The 20466-nt window shown below is 54.3% G+C and overlaps 1 protein-coding gene across 2 annotated transcripts in view; it reads left to right on the top strand.

Moving 5' to 3' along the window:
- Window positions 1-20466, top strand: part of LOC136610935 (glucose-fructose oxidoreductase domain-containing protein 1) — a 54318-nt gene that overhangs the window by 24831 nt on the left and 9021 nt on the right. The window lies entirely within an intron of this gene.

The following is a 20466-nucleotide window of genomic DNA, read 5'->3' on the forward strand; positions in this document are numbered from 1 at the left end:
ACTGTTACATCACTCTGTATTATCCCTGTCCTGTCACATCACTGTGTATTATCCCTGTCCTGTGACATCAATGTCTGTATTATCCCTGTCCTGTGACATCACTGTGTATTATCCGTGTACTGTGACATCACTGTGTATTATCCCTGTCCTGTGACATCACTGTGTATTATCCCTGTCCTGTGACATCACTGTGTATTATCCCTGTCCTGTCACATCACTGTGTGTATTATCCCTGTCCTGTGACTTCACTGTGTGTATTATCCGTGTCCTGTGACATCACTGTGTATTATCCGTGTCCTGTGATATCACTGTGTATTATCCGTGTACTGTGACATCACTGTGTATTATCCCTGTCCTGTGACATCACTGTGTATTATCCGTGTCCTGTCACATCACTGTGTATTATCCTTGTCCTGTGACATCACTCTGTATTATCCCTGTACTGTGACATCACTCTGTATTATCCCTGTCCTGTGACATCACTGTGTATTATCCCTGTCCTGTGACATCACTGTGTATTATCCGTGTCCTGTGACATCACTGTGTATTATCCCTGTCCTGTCACATCACTGTGTGTATTATCCCTGTCCTGTCACATCACTGTGTATTATCCCTGTCCTGTGACATCATTGTGTGTATTATCCCTGTCCTGTGACATCACTCTGTATTATCCCTGTACTGTGACATCACTGTGTATTATCCCTGTACTGTGACATCACTGTGTGTATTATCCCTGTCCTGTGACATCACTGTGTGTATTATCCGTGTACTGTGACATCACTGTGTATTATCTCTGTACTGTGACATCACTGTGTATTATCCCTGTCCTGTGACATCACTGTGTATTATCCCTGTCCTGTGACATCACTGTGTGTATTATCCCTGTACTGTGACATCACTGTGTATTATCTCTGTACTGTGACATCACTGTGTATTATCCCTGTCCTGTGACATCACTGTGTATTATCCCTGTCCTGTGACATCACTGTGTATTATCCCTGTCCTGTGACATCACTGTGTGTATTATCCCTGTACTGTGACATCACTGTGTATTATCTCTGTACTGTGACATCACTGTGTATTATCCCTGTCCTGTGACATCACTGTGTGTATTATCCCTGTCCTGTGACTTCACTGTGTGTATTATCCGTGTCCTGTGACATCACTGTGTATTATCCGTGTCCTGTGATATCACTGTGTATTATCCGTGTACTGTGACATCACTGTGTATTATCCCTGTCCTGTGACATCACTGTGTATTATCCGTGTCCTGTCACATCACTGTGTATTATCCTTGTCCTGTGACATCACTCTGTATTATCCCTGTACTGTGACATCACTCTGTATTATCCCTGTCCTGTGACATCACTGTGTATTATCCCTGTCCTGTGACATCACTGTGTATTATCCGTGTCCTGTGACATCACTGTGTATTATCCCTGTCCTGTCACATCACTGTGTGTATTATCCCTGTCCTGTCACATCACTGTGTATTATCCCTGTCCTGTGACATCATTGTGTGTATTATCCCTGTCCTGTGACATCACTCTGTATTATCCCTGTACTGTGACATCACTGTGTATTATCCCTGTACTGTGACATCACTGTGTGTATTATCCCTGTCCTGTGACATCACTGTGTGTATTATCCGTGTACTGTGACATCACTGTGTATTATCTCTGTACTGTGACATCACTGTGTATTATCCCTGTCCTGTGACATCACTGTGTATTATCCCTGTCCTGTGACATCACTGTGTGTATTATCCCTGTACTGTGACATCACTGTGTATTATCTCTGTACTGTGACATCACTGTGTATTATCCCTGTCCTGTGACATCACTGTGTATTATCCCTGTCCTGTGACATCACTGTGTATTATCCCTGTCCTGTGACATCACTGTGTGTATTATCCCTGTACTGTGACATCACTGTGTATTATCTCTGTACTGTGACATCACTGTGTATTATCCCTGTACTGTGACATCACTGTGTATTATCCCTGTCCTGTGACATCACTGTGTATTATCCCTGCCCTGTGACATCACACTGTGCTATCATAAGAAAATAAGAAGCAGTGATTACACTATCAGAGCAAAAGGTTCATTTATTGTGGAGAACTGACCCCTTGTAGGGAGGCTCTAGTACCCTGTTGTATCGCCTCTAGCTTGGATACAAGATGTGATACGGGCAGGCATGGAGGCTCTAGTACCCTGTTGTACCGCCTCTAGCTTGGATACAAGATGTGATACTGGTGGGCATGGAGGCTCTAGTGCCCTGTTGTACCGCCTCTAGCTTGGATACAAGATGTGATACAAGCAGGCATGGAGGCTCTAGTACCCTGTTGTACCGCCTCTAGCTTGGATACAAGATGTGATACGGGCGAGCATGGAGGCTCTAGTACCCTGTTGTACCGCCTCTAGCTTGGATACAAGATGTGATACAAGCAGGCATGGAGGCTCTAGTACCCTGTTGTACCGCCTCTAGCTTGAATACAAGATGTGATACGGGCAGGCATGGAGGCTCTAGTACCCTGTTGTACCACCTCTAGCTTGAATACAAGATGTGATACGGGCAGGCATGGAGGCTCTAGTACCCTGTTGTACCGCCTCTAGCTTGGATACAAGATGTGATACAAGCAGGCATGGAGGCTCTAGTACCCTGTTGTACCGCCTCTAGCTTGGATACAAGATGTGATACAAGCAGGCATGGAGGCTCTAGTACCCTGTTGTACCGCCTCTAGCTTGGATACAAGATGTGATACAAGCAGGCATGGAGGCTCTAGTACCCTGTTGTACCGCCTCTAGCTTGGATACAAGATGTGATACGATTGGACATGAAGGCTCCGGTACTCTGTTGTACCACCTCCAGCTTGGATACAAGATGTGATACAGGTGGCATGGTGGCTTTAGTACCCTGTTGTACCACCTCTAGCTTGGATACAAGATGTGATACAGGGGGCATGCAGGCTCTAGTACCCTGTTGTACCGCTTCTAGCTTGGATACAAGATGTGATACAGGCAAGCATGGAGACTCCAGTACCCTGTTGTATCACCTCCAGCTTGGATACAAGATGTGATACAGTGGGCATGGAGGTATACAGATTCTGTATGGTATCCTGCAGCATATCGGGCGGGTGAAGTTGGCGTCCCAGACGGTCCCATACATGTTATATTGATGATACATCTGATGACCGGGCGGCCATAGCAGTGTGACCATGTTGGGGGGCTCCTGGGACCCCCTTGTGTGTGCGGCCGGGCATTATCCTGCTGGGAGCCGCCACGAGAGGAACACATGTGGCTGCAGGATGTCCTGAACATATTGCTGAGCTGTCATTGTCCTCGTACCACTACTGGGGGGGGGGCAGCTATCGTATGCGATGACCCCCCAGACCATCACACCAGCAGGGGGCAGCATTGAGGCGTCACCCCGAGGTCTCCAGAAGATATATTAAGTATCCAGGCAGCAGGAGATGCAATTAGGCTTTATATTCTTTATTGCTTCATGTTAAAAGAAACCCCCGCAATGTTTCGCCCCTCAATGGGGTCTTAAGCATGCTGCCTGGATACTTAATATATTTTCTGGAGCAAGTTGTGGTCTTTGCACTATACTCTTCGGGCTTCTATAACACCAGGGGGTCCCAGAGGTCTGCAGTTGCTGCTGCTTTTATTTATTGTACCCCGAGGTCTCCAGACACGAACACGGCCGTAGTCAGCGACCAAACTAAACCTGGATTCATCACTGCAGACACCCGGTTCCTTCGTAGCATCCAGCTTCATCGCTCATGACATCACTGCAAATGGAGGTGACGGCGGGGGTCAGAGGCCGTACATGTAATGGGGGCGACGGTGGGGGTCAGAGGCCGTACATGTAATGGGGGCGACGGTGGGGGTCAGAGGCCGTACATGTAATGGGGGCGACGGTGGGGGTCGGAGGCCATACATGTAATGGGGGCGACGGCGGGGGTCAGAGGCCGTACATGTAATGGGGGCGACGGTGGGGGTCAGAGGCCGTACATGTAATGGGGGCGACGGTGGGGGTCAGAGGCGTACATGTAATGGGGGCGACGGTGGGGGTCAGAGGCCGTACATGTAATGGAGGCGACGGCGGGGGTCAGAGGCCGTACATGTAATGGGGGCGACGGTGGGGGTTACAGGCCGTACATGTAATGGGGGTGACGGTGGGGGGTCAGAGGCCGTACATGTAATGGAGGCGACGGCGGGGGTCAGAGGCCGTACATGTAATGGAGGCGACGGCGGGGGTCAGAGGCCGTACATGTAATGGGGGCGACGGTGGGGGTTACAGGCCGTACATGTAATAGGGGTGACGGTGGGGGGTCAGAGGCCGTACATGTAATGGAGGCGACGGCGGGGGTCAGAGGCCGTACATGTAATGGGGGCGACGGTGGGGGTCAGAGGCCGTACATGTAATGGGGGCGACGGTGGGGGTCGGAGGCCGTACATGTAATGGGGGCGACGGTGGGGGTCAGAGGCGTACATGTAATGGGGGCGACAGTGGGGGTCAGAGGCATACATGCGATGGGGGCGACGGCAGGGGTCAGAGGCGTACATGTAATGGGGGCGACGGTGGGGGTCAGAGGCCGTACATATAATGGGGGCGACGGAGGGGGTCAGAGGCCGTACATGTAATGGGGGCGACGGTGGGGGTCAGAGGCGTACATGTAATGGGGGCGACGGTGGGGGTCAGAGGCCGTACATGTAATGGGGGCGACGGTGGGGGTCAGAGGCCGTACATGTAATGGGGGCGACGGTGGGGGTCAGAGGCATACATGCGATGGGGGCGACGGCGGGGGTCAGAGGCGTACATGTAATGGGGGCGGCAGTGGGGGTCAGAGGCCGTACATGTAATGGGGGCGACGGTGGGGTCAGAGGCATACATGCGATGGGGGCGACGGCGGGGGTCAGAGGCGTACATGTAATGGGGGCGGCGGCGGGGGTCAGAGGCGTACATGTAATGGGGGCGGCGGTGGGGGTCAGAGGCCGTACATGTAATGGGGGCGACGGTGGGGGTCAGAGGCCGTACATGTAATGGGGGCGACGGTGGGGGTCAGAGGCATACATGCGATGGGGGCGACGGCGGGGGTCAGAGGCGTACATGTAATGGGGGCGGCGGTGGGGGTCAGAGGCCGTACATGTAATGGGGGCGACGGTGGGGTCAGAGGCATACATGCGATGGGGGCGACGGCGGGGGTCAGAGGCGTACATGTAATGGGGGCGGCGGTGGGGGTCAGAGGCCGTACATGTAATGGGGGTGACGGAGGGGGTCAGAGGCCGTACATGTAATGGGGTACGACGGCAAGGGTCAGAGGCCGTACATGTAATGGGGGCGACGGAGGGGGTCAGAGGCCATACATGTAATGGAGGCGACGGAGGGGGTCAGAGGCCATACATGTAATGGGGGCGACGGCAGGGGTCAGAGGCCATACATGTAATAGGGGCGACGACAAGGGTCAGAGGCCGTACATGTAATGGGGGCGACGGCGGGGGTCAGAGGCCGTACATGTAATGGGGCGACGGAGGGGGTCAGAGGCCATACATGTAATGGGGGCGGCGGTGGGGGTCAGAGGCCGTACATGTAATGGGGGTGACGGAGGGGGTCAGAGGCCGTACATGTAATGGGGTACGACGGCAAGGGTCAGAGGCCGTACATGTAATGGGGGCGACGGAGGGGGTCAGAGGCCATACATGTAATGGAGGCGACGGAGGGGGTCAGAGGCCATACATGTAATGGGGGCGACGGCAGGGGTCAGAGGCCATACATGTAATAGGGGCGACGACAAGGGTCAGAGGCCGTACATGTAATGGGGGCGACGGCGGGGGTCAGAGGCCGTACATGTAATGGGGCGACGGAGGGGGTCAGAGGCCATACATGTAATGGGGGCGACGGAGGGGGTCAGAGGCCATACATGTAATGGGGGCGACAGCGAAGGTCAGAGGCCGTACATGTAATGGGGGCGACGGTGGGGGTCAGAGGCCGTACATGTAATGGGGGCAACGGCGGGGGTAACAGGCCGTACATGTAATGGGGGCGACGGCGGGGGTCAGAGGCCGTACATGTTATGGGGGCAACCGCGGGGGTCACAGGCTGTACATGTAATGGGGGCGACAGCAGGGGTCAGAAGCCTTACATGTAATAGGGGCCGTTAGACCAAATGTCCGTGAGACCATTCACTGGTCCCAACTCCCCCTAACAGACTGGTCAGACGCTCCTCTGTACTGGTGGTCTGTAGGGGGCGTCCTGAGCCCGGTCACCTTGTGTGCCCCCATCCACTGGTCTCAACACCTCCTATCAGTCTGGTCAGATGTTCCTCTTTACTGGTGGTCTGTAGGGGGCGTCCTAAGCCCGGTCACCTTGTGTGTCCCCATCCACTGGTCCCAACACCCCCTAACAGTCTGGTCAGACGCTCCTCTACACTGCTGGTCTGTAGGGGGCGTCCTGAGCCCGGTCACCTGGTGTGCCCCCATCCACTGGTCCCAACACCCCCTAACAGTCTGGTCAGACGCTCCTCTCTACTGGTGGTCTGTAGGGGGCGTCCTGAGCCCAGTCACCTTGTGTGCCCCCATCCGCTGGTCCCAACACCCCCTAACAGTCTGGTCAGACGCTCCTCTCTACTGGTGGTCTGTAGGGGGCGTCCTGAGCCCGGTCACTTGGTGTGCCCCCATCCACTGGTCCCAACACCCCCTAACAGTCTGGTCAGACGCTCCTCTCTACTGGTGGTCTGTAGGGGGCGTCCTGAGCCCGGTCACCTTGTGTGCCCCCATCCACTGGTCCTAACACCTCCTAACAGTCTGGTCAGATGCTCCTCTCTACTGGTGGTCTGCAGGGGGCGTCCTGAGCCCGGTCACCTTGTGTGCCCCCATCCACTGGTCCCAACAGCTCCTAACAGTCTGGTCAGATGTTCCTCTCTACTGGTGGTCTGTAGGGGGCGTCCTGAGCCCGGTCACCTTGTGTGCCCCCATCCACTGGTCCCAACACCTCCTAACAGTCTGGTCAGATGCTTCTCTCTACTGGTGTTCTGTAGGGGGCGTCCTGAGCCTGGTCACCTTGTGTGCCCCCATCCACTGGTCCCAACACCTCCTAACAGTCTGGTCAGATGCTTCTCTCTACTGGTGGTCTCTAGGGGGGGGGGGGCGTCCTGAGCCCGGTCACCTTGTGTGCCCCCATCCACTGGTCCCAATACCTCCTATCAGTCTGGTCAGATGCTCATCTCTACTGGTGGTCTGTAGGGGGCGTCCTGAGCCCGGTCACCTTGTGTGCCCTCACACATCCACTGGTCCCAACACCCCCTATCAGTCTGGTCAGATGCTCATCTCTACTGGTGGTCTGTAGGGGGCGTCCTGAGCCCGGTCACCTTGTGTGCCCTTACACATCCACTGGTCCCAACACATCCTAACAGTCTGGTCAGATGCTCCTCTCTATTGGTGGTCTCTAGGAGGCGTCCTGAGCCCAGTCACCTTGTGTGCCCCCATCCACTGGTCCTAACACCTCTAACAGTCTGGTCAGATGCTTCTCTCTACTGGTGGTCTGTAGGGGGCGTCCTGAGCCCGGTCACCTTGTGTGCCCCCATCCACTGGTCCCAACATCTCCTAACAGTCTGGTCAGGCACTCCTCTCTACTGGTGGTCTGTAGGGGGCGTCCTGAGTCCGGTCACCTTGTGTGCCCTCACACATCCACTGGTCCTAACACCCCCTAACAGTCTGGTCAGATGTTCCTCTCTACTGGTGGTCTGTAGGGGGCGTCCTGAGCCCGGTCACCTTGTGTGCCCTCATCCACTGGTCCCAACACCCCCTAACAGTCTGGTCAGATGTTCCTCTCTACTGGTGGTCTGTAGGGGGCGTCCTGAGCCTGGTCACCTTGTGTGCCCCCATCCACTCGTCCTAACACCTCCTAACAGTCTGGTCAGACACTCCTCTCTACTGGTGGTCTGTAGGGGGCGTCCTGAGCCCAGTCACCTTGTGTGCCCCCATCCACTGGTCCCAACACCTCCTAACAGTCTGGTCAGATGCTCCTCTCTATTGGTGGTCTCTAGGGGGCGTCCTGAGCCCAGTCACCTTGTGTGCCCTCACACATCCACTGGTCCCAACAGCTCCTAACAGTCTGGTCAGACGCTCCTCTCTATTGGTGGTCTCTAGGGGGCGTCCTGAGCCCAGTCACCTTGTGTGCCCTCACACATCCACTGGTCCCAACACCTCCTAACAGTCTGGTCAGACGCTCCTCTCTACTGGTGGTCTGTAGGGGGCGTCCTGAGCCCGGTCACCTTGTGTGCCCCCATCCACTGGTCCCAACACCTTCTAACAGTCTGGTCAGACGCTCCTCTCTACTAGTGGTCTGTAGGGGGGGTCCTGAGCCCGGTCACCTTGTGTGCCCCCATCCACTGGTCCCAACACCCCCTTAACAGTCTGGTCAGACACTCCTCTCTACTGGTGGTCTGTAGGGGGCGTCCTGAGTCCGGTCACCTTGTGTGCCCTCACACATCCACTGGTCCTAACACCCCCTAACAGTCTGGTCAGATGTTCCTCTCTACTGGTGGTCTGTAGGGGGCGTCCTGAGCCCGGTCACCTTGTGTGCCCTCATCCACTGGTCCCAACACCCCCTAACAGTCTGGTCAGATGTTCCTCTCTACTGGTGGTCTGTAGGGGGCGTCCTGAGCCTGGTCACCTTGTGTGCCCCCATCCACTCGTCCTAACACCTCCTAACAGTCTGGTCAGACACTCCTCTCTACTGGTGGTCTGTAGGGGGCGTCCTGAGCCCAGTCACCTTGTGTGCCCCCATCCACTGGTCCCAACACCTCCTAACAGTCTGGTCAGATGCTCCTCTCTATTGGTGGTCTCTAGGGGGCGTCCTGAGCCCAGTCACCTTGTGTGCCCTCACACATCCACTGGTCCCAACAGCTCCTAACAGTCTGGTCAGACGCTCCTCTCTATTGGTGGTCTCTAGGGGGCGTCCTGAGCCCAGTCACCTTGTGTGCCCTCACACATCCACTGGTCCCAACACCTCCTAACAGTCTGGTCAGACGCTCCTCTCTACTGGTGGTCTGTAGGGGGCGTCCTGAGCCCGGTCACCTTGTGTGCCCCCATCCACTGGTCCCAACACCTTCTAACAGTCTGGTCAGACGCTCCTCTCTACTAGTGGTCTGTAGGGGGGGTCCTGAGCCCGGTCACCTTGTGTGCCCCCATCCACTGGTCCTAACACCCCCTAACAGTCTGGTCAGATGCTCCTCTCTACTGGTGGTCTGTAGGGGGCGTCCTTAGCCCCATCACCTTGTGTGTCCCCATCCACTGGTCCCAACACCTCCTAACAGTCTGGTCAGACGCTCCTCTCTACTGGTGGTCTGTAGGGGGCGTCCTGAGCCCGGTCACCTTGTGTGCCCCCATCCACTGGTCCCAACACCTCCTAACAGTCTAGGGTCTCGCACTGTCCGCCGGCCGGGTGTCTCCGGTCTGGCTGTTGGGGTTAAGCAGGAAGGAAAGCGGTTACATATGAGCCATTATCTTATAATAACATGCATCGCTGCCGTCTGGTTCGCTTCCTCCTTCCTCATGGCATTACAGAAGCTGCTGGGGTGTGCCGTACGTTGCATCAGCCGCGGCGCGTGTCTACATGTCAGCTTCCTTAATTCAGATTCCTTATGATCGGTGCGGCTACACGCCGCAACCGGACAAAGTGCGACAAGTCGTTTCCTTCTCAATCGTCGTTCAGTGTTCTGCAGATCCGCCAGGTGAGCGCACAACCTTGGGGTGCGGCCGCACGCAGCGCAAATGCTGCAGAACCATTGGTGCGTATTGGGCCTTACAGCCAGTTGCGTTAGTGGTCACACCGGCTGCCGGCGGGTCGCGGCGCTGACTAGCGGTTACCGGGTGAGGCTGCTCTGTGTGCTGCAGTGAGGCGGGAGGAGCAGCAGGACGGAATCTGCTGGTTGAGTCACAATCACCACCAGTGGCCCTGCGACGCTTCCGCTGGCCCTCACTGTTTTCGCCGTGTGACGCAGCCGCAGGGCGCATTCATATGTGGTGGATCCGCAGCAAAATCTCTATCACAAGCCGCGCCATTTTTTTTCGGACTGAGGTGCAGATCCGCAGCGGATTTTCCGCTTCCAGTTGAAGGAATGAAGTCTGTTGACAAGGGCTTTGCTGCGGATATTTGGCTGTGGACAGTCTGCGCCACATCTTCTGCGTGTGAACTCTTCAGCTGCGCTCTCACGGGGCCGACCGTCCGCAGCAGCGAAATCCGCAGTGAATCTTTGCTAAAATCAAAGTCAAAATCCACACAATTTCGCCACACATTTTTGTGCAGATTTTTGCGCCCGCCGGGTCTGAGCGCAGCCTTAAGGCACCTATGGAAGAGCGTCTGAGGCTGCCGGGCTGCTGTCAGTCTCACATTGCACACACTTGCGGTGAGTAACCGGGTCGCCGCCTGCTTCCTGCCGCTTTCATCATGTTCTCAGTGCAAGCACAATGCAGAACCGAGCCGCCCCTCTGATTGGGTGCAGAAGTACAGAAAACTTTTTATAAAGTTGTGGGACATCTTAAAGGGGTTTTCGAAATTACTGAAAAATATTGCGGAAGTCGGTAAATGGTTCAACACGCGGCGAACCAAGGAAGGCGCGTCCGAATAGTCACACAGAAGAGCCAAAATAATCGTCCCATAATGCTGATGTGGCCCTCGTGAAAGTGAGTTCGACCCCCCGATCTAAAGGCACAAGTCGTGACCTCAGTAACCGCAGCGCCGATGAAGAGACCGCCGGCGCGGGGAGCGACTATGTAAAGTGCATGGGAAACTGATTAGCAGAACATTGAGAACACAACAGAATATTGTGCTGCGCCGTCCGACAAGCACGCCGCCGCGCGTCGCCGAGCCTTTACCGGCCCATCGTCTATGCAGAGGAAATAATTGGAAGTTGTTGTGCGGCTGCCAGGCAGACAGAACGCCTCCCGAAGAGTTTAATCAGGGTAATGTGACCTTCACTCCCCACCAAGGTCACACACCTCGCGGTAAGGTGGCGGCGCGATCAACTCCAGCGGGACGTATTCCAGCGGGATCTCCAGGACCCCAAAGACCTCATTACAAGCACTTGTTATTGCAGGCTCTCTGATCCGCAGCATTAAAGGGGCGGCGCTGATGAAACGTGGCATCAACAAGCCAGGGGGGTGGGGAGGACTGCGGGCCCGTGCTGAAAGAAGCCGCTTCAGGGTTAATATTGTTATTATATAGGTGTGATCGAGTGCTGAAAATTATAATGTGGGGTTAAAGGGGTTGTCCGGTTACCAGCTGACATCCCTTTAATAGGTCTGCTGTACTCTGTGATAAAGACAGCTATACTTGTTCCTCCGCCATCGCCGGGATCCAGTGCAGCAGCTCCGCTATAGTCTTGGCATTTGTTGTGACCGCGGCCTTCATAGGAAGTCAGGTGACCACTGCAGCCAATCGGAGGCTGCCGAATCACATTCCCGACCTCCTGGCATCATGGCGCTCAGGATGTGAGCGCCGGTTCCAGGAGAATGTGAAGTGATGTTGCAGCCTCTGATTGGCCGCTGCAGTCACCTGACTTTCGGTGACTGCCACTATTATTCCTTACTCCCCATGACCTCGCCTTCTCATTGACAGTATTACGTTCAATGCGCTCGATCCTTCTCTCCCTAACGTCATCTGATACAAGAAAGTCGGGAAGCCCCCATACTGTTGTGATAGTTGTAAAGTACAGCCGAAACTAGCAGGTTTGAGCGACTATTGCCATATATAGGGGTCTTAGGCAATGTTCACCTCTGCACTGGAGCCTCCAATGACGATCTGCACCAAACTACCAGACAGAATAGCTGGTGTAGTAAAATTCCAGCTGGCATGATAAAAACCCAGCAAACCTCCTTATAGTCAATGAGGTTTGTCTGGGGCGCCTCTCCTGGCCGGGAGGTGCCGGACGCTTCACTTTGCTCATTTTCGTTGTTCAGTTCACAAGTGAAATCTTCTGCGCAGATGAGAATGCTGCCTAAATGTCACCATGAAGCCCGTGTGTAGCGGCATGCAAGTCCCCATCATCTGGGTGGCATGTTCCGCAGAGTTCTCCAGTTTTCACAAACTTTTCAAATCAATACTTTTTTAGTGGCCAGCAAATAAGAACGAGGAGCGAATGCAAACCGCGTGGGAGACCCGGATCTTGGGAATTTCCATACACCTTATTAGAGGATTCTGGGTAAGGCGGGGAGGGTCTCTATTCAGGGGCCCCATGTTCTGGCTGGAGTCAAACTGATTAGAAATAGCGTCTCTCTATGGTTAATCCGTCCTGTTCTGCATTACACAGACAACCCCTAGATGTGAATGGGCTCTGTGTTAGGGCTCACACCCACCCCCGCATGTTTACTTCTTGCGCTGCGAGAGCGAGTGAGAACACTCGCCTCGCAAGAAAAAAGGAAAACGCGATATCGCCAGTGTCATCAATGGGGCCGGCGGCAGCAGCACTAGCCCCATTGAAAACTTAAAATATCGCGGACTTCTGCCACAGCTGTAACAGAAGTCCAGGATGCTATCCCATTGCTTTTTATGGGGTCGGCGCTGCTGCGGCCCCATTGAAAGCAGTGGTTTGTGGCAACCCCCACAGCATGATTTTCGGGGAAGGGCTTGAAATATAAGCCCTTCCCTGAAAATCATCCCTAGCTGGTTAAAAAAACAAAAAAAAAATCTTTACTCACCTCTCCGCCGCTCAGACGCATCCTCCATTAAAAAATCCCCGACTCCTGAAAGGGCTGTGCTGATTGGCTGAGCGCTCAGCCAATTACAGGCAGCGCTTAGCTATTTATTGATGAATAGCTGTGGCAGACGCCCGCGGTATTCTCCCTATGTTTTCTATGGGGCTAGCGCTGCTGCCGCCGGCCCCACTGAAAACGCTGAGTGATATTGCAGATTTCTTCTCTGCGCTGCGAAGCTTTACTGATTCATCGCATATGAGTATGAAAGCATTGAACACCATCGGTTTCATAATCATCGCTGTCGCATCGCAGGGGAAAAAGCGCAAGTGTGTGTGAGCCCTAATACTTCATTTCCCCTGTGGGGGCGCTGTAGGGAAATGGAACACTTATTGCTAGGTGTCGGCACAGATTACAGCTGATCGCTTTCTATAAGATTAGACTCTCTCTGCAGTTTTCTTCGCCCCACGCCGCCGTATCTGGCGCCATAAATGCTTCACCTATACAGAGCACTAGTCGCGTCCCCTTGCAGTCCCAGACTGTGGGGTTGTAGTCCTCGGCTGTGTGTTAAATCATTGCCTCGTGATGTATATTTGGCGCTGCCTCCGCCGCAGGGTGTGCGTACCCCACAGCGCTTCAAAACAGAATTTACTGGAAGAGCTGGTCCTGCGTGAACTGTCTTCCTGCCGGGTGCTCGGTGCGCACAGCTCTGCGTCTGCCGGGTCCTTGATGGAAGCAGGAATTATCAGCGGGGCTCCAGATATCCGTGGGTTTAGGTTGATGGCTGAACAAACCACCGTGTGGCGAACGATCGTTACGGAGATGCAGTCATACAAAGTTTAGTCCATATTAGTCCTTACAATCCTTCAGAACGGCCAATGGGCCGACCTGCTTGTATTGTGAACATGCCTTCACATAGCGATCTGACCGCACCGTAAGGCTTTACAGGGTTTGTAGGCTATTGCTGGCCGGTCCTCGGGATCAGTCCTCAGTAGTAGGGTCTGTGGCCCCTGACGCTGAGCCAGGCTGCTGCTCTTGTGTTCGGAGTTGGTTTCTGCAGGAAGCAGACGGGTCCGTCCTTACAGTAACATAGGATGTTGGCTGAATGAGGACGACGTCCATCCGGTTCAGCCTGTTTCACCCCTCTTGTTGGTCCAGAGGAAGGGAAAAAAATGCAATGAGTCGATTTAGCTTATTTGGGAGAAAAAAATTCCTTCCCGACTCCATAATGGCGGTCAGAATGATCCCTGGACCGACCTCTGATAGTTCCCACCTGACTGTAAGACCCGGATCGCCAACCCCGCTGGTCACCTAATGTCCATATCCTGTACTATCATAGCACCAGATTTCTTTCTGCTAAGCGCCTATAAATGGTTCTGACAGACACAGGGGTATAACGATGGCGCCCCGTCTCTGGGTGGCAGACAACGAAACAGTTGAAGCTTATGGTGCTTGTCACGATCAGACGCTCCTCTCTACTGGTGGTCTGTAGGGGGCGTCCTGAGCCCGGTCACTTTGTGTGCCCTCATCCACTGGTCCCAACACCCCCTAACAGTCTGGTCAGATGCTCCTCTCTACTGGTGGTCTGTAGGGGGCGTCCTGAGCCCGGTCACTTTGTGTTCCGTCACACATCCACTGGTCCAAACACCCCTTAACAGTCTGGTCAGACGCTCCTCTCTACTGGTGGTCTGTAGGGGGCGTCCTGAGCCCGGTCACCTTATGTGCGCCATCCACTGGTCCAAACACCCCTTAACAGTCTGGTCAGACGCTCCTCTCTACTGGTGGTCTGTAGGGGGCGTCCTGAGCCCGGTCACCTTGTGTGCCCCCATCCACTGGTCCCAACACCCCCTAACAGTCTGGTCAGACGCTCCTCTCTACTGGTGGTCTGTAGGGGGTCCTGAGCCCGGTCACCTTGTGTGCCCCCATCCACTGGTCCCAACACCTCCTAACAGTCTGATCAGATGTTCCTCTCTACTGGTGGTCTGTAGGGGGCGTCCTGAGCCCGGTCACCTTGTGTGCCCCCATGCACTGGTCCAAACACCCCCTAACAGTCTGGGCAGACGCTCCTCTCTGCTGGTGGCAGACAACGAAACAGTTGAAGCTTATGGTGCTTGTCACGATCAGACGCTCCTCTCTACTGGTGGTCTGTAGGGGGCGTCCTGAGCCCGGTCACTTTGTGTGCCCCCATCCACTGGTCCAAACACCCCTTAACAGTCTGGTCAGACGCTCCTCTCTACTGGTGGTCTGTAGGGGGCGTCCTGAGCCCGGTCACCTTATGTGCGCCATCCACTGGTCCAAACACCCCTTAACAGTCTGGTCAGACGCTCCTCTCTACTGGTGGTCTGTAGGGGGCGTCCTGAGCCCGGTCACCTTGTGTGCCCCCATCCACTGGTCCCAACACCCCCTAACAGTCTGGTCAGACGCTCCTCTCTACTGATGGTCTGTAGGGGGCGTCCTGAGCCCGGTCACCTTATGTGCGCCATCCACTGGTCCAAACACCCCTTAACAGTCTGGTCAGACGCTCCTCTCTACTGGTGGTCTGTAGGGGGCGTCCTGAGCCCGGTCACCTTATGTGCGCCATCCACTGGTCCAAACACCCCTTAACAGTCTGGTCAGACGCTCCTCTCTACTGGTGATCTGTAGGGGGCGTCCTGAGCCCGGTCACCTTGTGTGCCCCCATCCACTGGTCCCAACACCCCCTAACAGTCTGGTCAGACGCTCCTCTCTACTGATGGTCTGTAGGGGGCGTCCTGAGCCCGGTCACGTTGTGTGCTCTCACGCATACACTGGTCCCAACACCTCCTAACAGTCTGGTCAGATGCTCCTCTCTACTGGTGGTCTGTAGGGGGCGTCCTGAGCCCGGTCACCTTGTGTGCCCCCATCCACTGGTCCCAACACCCCCTAACAGTCTGGTCAGACGCTCCTCTCTACTGATGGTCTGTAGGGGGCGTCCTGAGCCCGGTCACGTTGTGTGCCCTCATCCACTGGTCCCAACACCCCCTAACAGTCTGGTCAGACGCTCCTCTCTACTGATGGTCTGTAGGGGGCGTCCTGAGCCCGGTCACGTTGTGTGCCCCCATCCACTGGTCCCAACACCCCCTAACAGTCTGGTCAGACGCTCCTCTCTACTGATGGTCTGTAGGGGGCGTCCTGAGCCCGGTCACGTTGTGTGCTCTCACGCATACACTGGTCCCAACACCTCCTAACAGTCTGGTCAGATGCTCCTCTCTACTGGTGGTCTGTAGGGGGCGTCCTGAGCCCGGTCACCTTGTGTGCCCCCATCCACTGGTCCCAACACCCCCTAACAGTCTGGTCAGACGCTCCTCTCTACTGATGGTCTGTAGGGGGCGTCCTGAGCCCGGTCACCTTGTGTGCCCCCATCCACTGGTCCCAACACCCCCTAACAGTCTGGTCAGACGCTCCTCTCTACTGATGGTCTGTAGGGGGCATCCTGAGCCCGGTCACGTTGTGTGCCCCCATCCACTGGTCCCAACACCCCCTAACAGTCTGGTCAGACGCTCCTCTCTACTGATGGTCTGTAGGGGGCGTCCTGAGCCGGTCACGTTGTGTGCTCTCACGCATACACTGGTCCCAACACCTCCTAACAGTCTGGTCAGATGCTCCTCTCTACTGGTGGTCTGTAGGGGGCATCCTGAGCCCGGTCACGTTGTGTGCTCTCACGCATACACTGGTCCCAACACCTCCTAACAGTCTGGTCAGATGTTCCTCTCTACTGCTGGTCTGTAGGGGGTCCTGAGCCCGGTCACCTTGTGTGCCCTCACACACCCACTGGTCCCAACACCTCCTAACAGTCTGGTCAGACGCTCCTCTCTACTGGTGGTCTGTAGGGGGCGTCCTGAGCCTGGTCACGTTGTGTGCTCTCACGCATACACTGGTCCCAACACCTCCTAACAGTCTGGTCAGACGCTCCTCTCTACTGATGGTCTGTAGGGGGCGTCCTGAGCCCGGTCACCTTGTGTGCCCTCACGCATACACTGGTCTAAACACCTCCTAACAGTCTGGTCAGAATGACCTAGATAAGCAGTTTGTTTAAACAACCATGCTTCTTCCAATGAAGCGCCCCCTCACAAAGTCCATTAAACTCCTGATATACCGCTGTAGTAGTTAGCCCCGGCATCCAGGAGGATGAACGGCCGGGAGGTGAGTTGTTTTTTGCAGCATAATGTTGACTCTGTATTACAACCGGAGCAGTAGGTGCGCATTGTGGGCAGTTAGTTGCCCAAACCATAACATGGTGGCCCAGGGTTACTTGCTGGAGCCTTGGACGGATTGTTGGCTTTCCTGCCGGTAGCTGTCAGGGTTCTGTCGTGGAGTACGAGCTCTCGGCGCGGCACGCGGAGAAAGTTGCCGGAACAAAGGTGGAAATGGTTTACTAGGCAGTGAACAAAGCAACATCCTGAAAGTAATGAAGGCCGGGGGGCGAGCGCTTGTTCTGTGGTGTTGAAGAATTACAGGCACGGCCCGCGGGTTTCTACATGACGGTTCTGGTTGACAACAATGTTATCAAGAAAGTCGCCAAATGTCGCTGCGGTCCGATCGCTCGCTGTTTGTAAGAGATAATTGATCTTTTTAGTAAAAATGGATCTGGTTCGGCATTTTCATTTGTCAACCAACGCAGGAAGTTTTGGGAAAGATGACTTATTTGTGCCAAGTTTAAGATCCTCTTCCATGGCTCACAATCTGGCACCAATGTCCACCCGATGGTCAGTCCGTGTAAAGGGACAGCACGCAGCCAATCAGTAGGCAGGTGCTGATCTATCCGCTGATTGTTGCTGTCCACTTGTTGTCTGTGGAGGCCAGGATTGGAGATAACTCTGATCCCAGCCATTTATCCCCTTAGATGCAATGATTAACCCCTTCCCTCCCAGTACATAAACTTACGTCCTGGTAGGGAGGTAATTCCCTCCCCTGGAGCTAAGTTGCATCCTATGGTTGATCGGGGCTCAGAAGACTTTCTGGAATACTGTGGTGGATTTCTTTGCAGCCTGCCATTGGGTATGGGGATTGTAGCCACCATCTTGGACCTACATTACAATGTTGGGTGCATGGACTGAGCACTTTGGTTGTTACTGCAGCCCCCCCCCGGAGCCTTTGGTGTGCACTTCTCTGTCTGCTTCTCCCACTGAGCAGGTCCTGCAGTATAGTACTGTTTGCCGGGACTCGGACCATGAGGCGGCTTGTACATCCTGACTGCAGAGGGCAGCCTGCCCCAGCTTGTTGTCCATATCCTGTGAGCCCGCTGCCCGGATCGGAGAGGGCGTTGTGTTATACTGATGCTTCATCCAGTGACAAAGGAATCTTTTGGGAACCTTTCACCAGGTTCTGCTAACTCCCATACTTGGTTCTTTTCTCTGACTACTTGGTAGTTTAGAATCTGGTGTCTCTCTTGGGGGACTTGTGCCACAATTTTCCAGTACTAGATCCTTGCTCTTAAAATACAGTCTTGCAATTCTAAACAGCCCATTTGAGGGCAGCCATAATGCTGATGTGACCATCGGTGAAAATGAGTTTGACACTCCTGATCTACTGTATATGGGGTATGGCAACATGGGGCATCTCCACAGCGGATTTCCTTCATATCCATTGAGTATTTGTACAATTAAGGAAAGTGCATTCCGTGAAGGCGTACTCCAAGCCCCCGGCGCCAAGGCCTCGTCTCCGTGAATAGACCGTGAATTGGTAAGATCAGGAACGTCAGCTTTCCTGAACGATTGAATCTTGGAGCCTCAAGTAACCCCTAAATGTGTTTAGACCCCTAAACTCATCCAGACCCCAGATCAGAACCCTAAACTCATTCAGATGCCAAACTAGAACGCTAAAGTCATTTAGGCACCAGGCCCCTAATCCCATTCAGACTCCATGTCAGACCCCTAAAGTCATTAAAGGGGTTGTCTCGCGCCGAAACGTTTTTTTGTTTTTTTTCATAGGCCCCCCGTTCGGCGCAGGACAACCCCAATGGATGTGTTAAAAAAAAAAAAAAAAAATACATATTACCTACCCGAATCCCCGCTCTGCGACGTCTTCCTTCACCAAGATGGCCGCCGGGATCTTCACCCACGATGCACCGCGGGTCCTTTCCCATGGTGCACCGTGGGCTCTGTGCGGTCCATTGCCGATTCCAGCCTCCTGATTGGCTGGAATCGGCACACGTGATGGGGCGGAGCTACGCGATGACGCGTAAAAGGGGGTGGAGCCAGAACACCAGAAGAAAGCGAAATTAGACGGATCCATGGCGACGGGGACGCTAGCAACGGAGCAGGTAAGTGAATAACTTCTGTATGGCTCATATTTAATGTACGATGTATATTACAAAGTGCATTAATATGGCCATACAGAAGTGTATAACCCCACTTGCTTTCGTGAGACAACCCCTTTAAAGGGGTTGTCCCGTGCCAAAGCGGGTTTTTTTTTTTTTTTTGCATAGGCCCCCCCCCCCCCTACCCGTTCGGCGCAGGACAAACCCAAGGGATGTGTTGAAATTAAAAAAAAATTTTTACTTACCCGAATCCCCTGTCTGCAACTTCTTCCTCTTTTCCTCCAAGATGGCCACCGGGATCTTCACCCACGATGCACCGCGGGTCTTCTCCCATGGTGCACCGTGGGCTCTGTGCAGTCCATTGCCGATTCCAGCCTCCTGATTGGCTGGAATCGGCACACGTGATGGGGCGGAGCTACGCGATGATGCGTAAAAGGGGGTGGAGCCAGAACACCGCTCGTGCCCGGACCGACCAGAAGGGAGAAGACCCTTCTGCGCAAGTGCGTCTAATTGGGCGATTAGATGCTGAAATTAGACGGCACCATGGAGACGGGGACGCCAGCGCAGGGAAGGTGAGTATATAACTTCTGTATGGCTCATATTTAATGCACGATGTATATTACAAAGTGCATGTATATGGCCATACAGAAGTGCTGAACCCCACTTGCTGCCGCGGGACAACCCCTTTAAGTCCCCTAAACTAACTTTAGGACAGACCCCTAAAATTAATTAGACCCCAGATCAAAGAAGAAAAATGATATACGGACCTCTTCTGGGTCCGCACCACACACCACATCTTAACCCTGGCCTGACAGTAGGTCGTTCAGCCCTCCTCTCATGCATCTCTGATGGCAGATTTTCGGGTCAGGACAGCCGGCTCCCTCGGTCAGATTCAGGTTACAGTCTGCCGGCTCATGTGCTGCTCTGAGCACCAGCCATTGAGGACATTCTTATGAATTTCTCAGTTCTAACTTTACGGGAAGTGATATTACCTGCGGCCTCCGCTTGCATCGTTCCTCATTGGATCCACCAGTTTGCCTTTCAGGATGGTCACACGGCTCCTCTGACTGCCCGATGCACCCTGTGTGCTGGGACTGCGTCAGCATTGTAAGATGGTCAGTAGGTTCATGTACGCAGCGCTGGTTAGTCATCGACCAGCACCATGGTGTCTTAGACTACTTTTGCGCAGTGTGCATCAGGTACTGAGAGAACGCTGTGGTCTACCGGGAAGCTAGAAGAGGAGCCTGGGATCCAGTGGATCCATGGCGGAACGGAGCACCAGATCGTATCACTCTTCCGCTGTTCCCTAGCCCTCAGATTTTGTCCCTGGGAGCAGAGCGTCTCCTTAAGGTGCTCCGGGGTTGGAGATGCAAGAAAAGCACAAAAGAAACGCTCGAGTGAAAGCAAATGATTTGGTGCCCTTGTGGGATCCAAGGAGACAATGGATAGAAGTGTATAGGCACCACAACACCAAGAAACTCCTCGAAAGCG

This window comes from Eleutherodactylus coqui, chromosome 2 (assembly GCF_035609145.1).
Source record: "Eleutherodactylus coqui strain aEleCoq1 chromosome 2, aEleCoq1.hap1, whole genome shotgun sequence".
NCBI classification, from domain to species: Eukaryota; Metazoa; Chordata; class Amphibia; order Anura; family Eleutherodactylidae; genus Eleutherodactylus; species Eleutherodactylus coqui.